The following is a 5,655-nucleotide window of genomic DNA, read 5'->3' as shown; positions in this document are numbered from 1 at the left end:
CAAGTATTTCTCTACTACACAGACAAACAAAGGGCAGAGCTTGTTACATGGCACAACCGCAGTAGATGGACATGAAGTGACCCTCCTCCACACCAGGCCACTAACACAGGAAACACATATACCAAACAATGCACATAAGAACCTGGAGTAAACAGCTGACCTTGAAGTAGTTGTGGGTCATGAGGATGGAGCCCTGCCGAATCCTCACTTGCTCTTAAGACCTTCAGAATTTTTTCCATCAATTTGTCTTATCCTTCGAACTACCTTCTCCCTCATCTTCCCATAATATGCTGCACTTTTAAAGATACTAAATTCTTGGCAGTGGTTTCAAAAAACAATGAGACATAAGGCTCATTCCTATGGTCCACACTAAATAAATTATGCCAATTAGCATCCTTGCAGCACTCAAGCACCTGCTCAAGGAGTTTTGGTTTGTGCAGAATTCTTTTCCATGAAGCTTCTAATTTTGCTCGTACAGTTAAAAATAATGTGATCAGGGCAGCAGACGGAAACACCTCCAAGGAGGACAAAATTGCCCTAGCAAACAAATAGTCACTGGTTCTGTCCAATGATGTGATCTTAGACAGACAACTCTAACAGTGAATGGAACTTGATATTTTATTTAAAATTATGGCCCAAAGTTTAGCAGGTCCTTGCCGGTCCTAAGCACTGCCAGAGGTCTCCACTCTAGTGAGTGTCTGATCACCACGAATCAAGAAATCTTCCTGGTTGGGTGGAGGGCAGGAAGATGGAGATGTTGCTGATGTTGATGGTAAGATGAGCTGTTTCAAGTCAGTAATGAAGAATTAATCATCATCCATACAGTTTTTGTCACGAATGTTGTTCACAACAAATCTAGTAATAAGAGATGATTTTAGAGCAGCAGTTAACAACTGGTCAGTTAGGTCAGTGGCACTTCCACCACACTGCCGCACTAAACAAAACAGGTTTTAAACAGGGTGTTGGTTTAAATGACAATGAATTTCAGACATGTGAGGCCTGCACTCTGGGCCTTTCTCCATAGAACCCGTAAACTTTTTATATTTTCAATCCAGCCCTGAACACAGGGGGGTACATGGCGTTTGCCATCACATTTCCTTATACATGTCCATTGCTGCAGGCTCGTTACAATTTTTCCCCACTCACTATGGTGGATGGAATTTTCAGTTACATTAGTTCTTGATTTCTTGATTTTTTGTTTTTTTCTCCCTGCCTGGGACCATTACAGAGGTTAAAGAAAAGATATACGTCACTGCATAAATCTGCAAAAGGCAGACAGTGACCCAATTTATTTGACTGAGCATGAAACTTTTTTATGGCGCTGCTGACTGATTGACTCAGTGTTTGAGCAGCATACGAGACCTTCATTTTGTCCCTGCCCTGGGGATTTATGTGCTTGTATGTGAGAGGGGACATTTTGAACAGAGACTCATCAACTTTAAAATATTCTGTGAGGTGGCGCCTTTTGGCCGCTATGCCACCACCAACCTCTAAATTGCTGGAGAGTAAATTGTTCATTATATTCTTCAGAGTGTGGGGCATATTCCACATGTAAACAAGTATCTGGTCAATTACTGAATAAAAAACAGAGTTACCATTCTCCTGCCTGAGCTCTGAAATGGCACCTCTATTTGTAGGGCCTCGGTCGGAAACAGTCCCAAATACATTTAAGCCAATGCCAAGCAAGGCTTTAATCACATCTTCAATCAATAGCTTCAGCATAGTAGAAGGGCAAGATTTTGACACAAAAAAAGAGGCCACAGGAAACGTCCATTTTCCATGCAACCCCTGTGCCATGAAAACTAGAGCATGGTCTGCCACTCTATTAGTGCCACCTCTGTCCCCATAATTTTCAAACTCAGTGACAATATTTTTGGAAACGTTGTAAAACAAACACCCTCACAAAAAAACATATTATGGAAAGACACAACACAATTTTTGTCCACTTTCTTTTTAAATAAATTGAGTACGGTATCTGATATTCCACCAGGATGTAATGGCACTTCTTTCAGTAGACATTATAAAATACGCTCGGAAGGCAAACTGATATACTGTCTTAAAAATCTATATGCTCGGGTACTTCTTTTATAGAAAGATAAAGCAGATAGCTTATCATTCAGTGTCCATTTTCTTTTGTTCTTGTGACGTTTGAAGTTAACTAGTTCAGCTTGAACGATTTGTTTTGTGAGCGGAGAAATAATAGTGCGCTTATCAACCATACCTACAAACCTTCGACTAGCTATCTTGGCAAGGGAGGAAGTTTTTTGTTGGCCCACAAACAGCTTCCGACGACGACGAACAGTTAAGGCGTCCTGGCGGTACTCCTGCACTGATTTGGCTAGGAGTAGTGAGTCTGGTGTTAAGGTTGTGAACCCAACAGCCTCACAAATCTTCTTCAAAGACATCCGCTTTGAGCCTGGAGAGCGCTCCAAGAGACTCTACAGAACCTAAAGCCAAAACACATGAAAATTTAACAAATTATTAAATCGGCAGCAATGGATGATCATCAGAAAATGTTTTGAGAGGGCGTCTATATTATGTTTCCAGAAATATGTGGGATAAGAATATAAGGAACAATTTACTCTCCAGCAATTTAGAGTTTGGTAGTGGCAAAGCGTCCAAATGGCGCCACGTCATAGAATATATTAAAGTTGATGAGTCTCTATTCAAAATGTATCCTCTCACATACAAGCACATAAATCCCCAGGGCAGGGACAAAATGAAGGTCTCGTATGCTGCTCAAACACTGAGTCAATCAGTCAGCAGCGCCATAAAAAAGTTTCATGCTCTGTCAAATAAATTGGGTCACTGTCTAGCTGCCATTTGCAGATCTATGACGTGGATCTTTTCTTTGACCTCTGTAATGGTTCCAGACAGGGAGAAAAAATCAAGGAGTCAAGAACCAGTGTCACTGACAATTCCATCCACCATAGTGAGTGGGGAAAAATTGTAACCAGCCTGGAGCAATGGACATTTATAAGGAAATCTGACTCTAAACGCCTGTGTTCCGGGCTGGATCGAAAATGTACAAAGTTTATAGGTGCTATGGAGAGAGGCCCAGAGTGCAGGCCTCACATGTCTGAAATTGAGAACATCTGAAATTCAAACAGCACAGCACAGTTGCCGTTCGACAACTTAGAGGATATCCCTGTCCTCCAGCTCGAGATGGAACACAACTGGAGGGTCGATGGTAGTAGTGCACATTCCGAATACCAACAAATGTTCGCAGCCGAGGGAAGCTCCGATATGTGTGTGCTGCTAACTACCATAGTTCCTTTACAGCTCCGCTCTAGCACGATGGCTGGGGAAGTCCTGTGGTCGAATGAAGCCCCCGGATCTACCTCGCTCTGCCAACCGATCCGTTTGCAGTTTAAAAAGGAGGAAGATCCTGTTACGAGACAGGAGGAAGAGGACATATAAACACAGATTAGCAATTTAGTTCCAGCCGAGGGCGAAACCGAATCAGGCAGGGATTATGTGATCAGGCACAAGTTTACCCTAAGCATGATTGATGGCAAGGCAAGAGCAGCCCTCACCTATATTCATGCATCAAATTGTTGTGTGTGTGGTGCCACATACACTCAAATGAAGTTTGGGCATCCGCGCCATTCAAAAGCTAATGTGTCCAGTTTTAGATTTGGTCTGTCTGTGCACGTATAAGGTGCTTGGGGAGTATTCTAAATATTAGTCACAAGCTCCACATTAAGATGTACAATGCTAATGAGTCACTATGGAAAGGCCAAAAGAAAAATACGCAAGCACGGGTCAAGAGACTAATGGGGCTTTCTGTAGACGAGGTGAAGCAAGGGGCTGGCAATACTAACAGTGGGAACACGTATAGAAGGTTCTTCGCCAACCCCTCACTCGCTGCAGAAGCCACAGGTGTCGATGAGGGTCTCATAGAGAGGTATGCGAACATCCTGGCTGCCATCTCTTGCACCGAATCACCCGATCTTTTGAAATGCAAGGTATACTGTGAAGAACCACACAAGTATTACGATAGCAAGTATCCCTGGTACCCTATGCCTCCTTCTATCCACATGATACTTGTCCATGGGGTAGATATCATGAAGAGTATTGATCTACCCATGGGCGCTTACACAGAGGAGGCATTGAAGGCCCTTAACAAATACGATCGCCTTTACCGGCGACACCAGACGCGCATAACCAGCCGTCTGTCTGGATAACATGGGGGACTTATTCAGGGCTGCTACTCGCTGGTGACAAAGGACTCCCTAAATATCGCCCGGAAAGGACTAAGGCCTCCACCAGTCTTCCAGAGGAAGTAGCGCAAATGCTACTCTCTTAGCTAAGGCAGACCTCTTTCTGTCCGAGGAGGACACGATGGAGACCCTTATCCGGAGTCAGCTGACTACTACGAGTCCGAGGACCAATACGAGCTTCAGCTCCACCCATCGGGGCTTTTGTATGACGAGGTAAGTGATCCGCGCTCCATATCTTGTTGCATCCTTCTGTGATTTCGCGCCATGGCGTCCCCCATTGCGTCGCCCACCGTAATTTTACGCTACCCTGTGGTGATCGCGAGTGTTCTTTCATTCATTTATACCGCGAGTGCTTAACCTTGCGTCCTACCTGCTTGCGCCATACATCGAGTTGAGGTTAAGAGTCCTTTGTCTCCTTTGTCGTAGGAGTCCTTTGTCTCCTCGCCGGTGTAGCGTAGTGCTCGCCGCCCGCCCGCGTCAGTGTTTGATCACGGCGTGTCCTGCTTGTGTCACGTAGCTGTAAATTCAGTGTTCAATCGAGTGGCCTGCGTCAGGAGAGAAGGGCGCCCGGGAGTCACAGCTTCGTACGGGCGAGACCCCGTCCGGGTACCTGGGAAACCACTTTACTCCCTCCCCTGGCGTCGCACATCGATGGGGATGGCACCACAGTATGCGCGAAGGTTCAGTGCGTTGCTACATACCCTTCCCGTAAGTGTCCGACCGCGTACAGCCGAGCGCCACCGCGATAGCCTACAGGGAGAGCCTGCGGCGGGACATGCGTCTCGAGCTGGAGGCCGCGCGGCCGCTGGGAGCGCTAGTGTCGCGCGCCGAGGCGCGCCGCGCATCGCCGCCGCGCAAACTGCGCGGCCCCCTCCGCGCCGCCGCTCTCCCTCCGCACCGCCCCGCCCCCTGATTATCTAAAGATATTTATCGACAAATAGAGTGTTAATAACTAATTTTAGGCGTTCTAAGCGGTCGGCTTCAGCGTTTTAGTTCTCTGTAATTTCCTCTCGAGGAGGAAACGACTGAGCCACAGAAAGAGTGGTAGATACGTCAAGAAAAAAGTGGTAAGGTTATGAGGTGTTTATGAGGTGTTTTGTTGACCGCATTGTAACAAATGTAAATCGACAATTTACATGGTTTACTCTCTTTGTTTCGCAAGACGGATGATAACTGCAATGATGAGGACGACATGTCTTCTTCGGAACAATCCGAGCAGCATCAAGATAATATTATGGATACAGAAAATTCAGTAAGCTGATAGCTTATGGGTGTATGTTTACCTCACTTCATTACAGAATCTAATGAAATTATTTTTCTTTTTAGTCTCCTACTACCGACGACGATGACGACATGTCTTCTGAACAGTTCCAGCAGCCACAAGATAAAGTTGAGGACTCAGATAATACTGTAAGTTAATTTTTTAAATATA

This window comes from Frankliniella occidentalis, unplaced genomic scaffold (assembly GCF_000697945.3).
Source record: "Frankliniella occidentalis isolate FOCC.00 unplaced genomic scaffold, Focc_3.1 Scaffold457, whole genome shotgun sequence".
Taxonomy (NCBI): domain Eukaryota; kingdom Metazoa; phylum Arthropoda; class Insecta; order Thysanoptera; family Thripidae; genus Frankliniella; species Frankliniella occidentalis.
Note: the sequence above shows the minus strand (reverse complement) of the source record.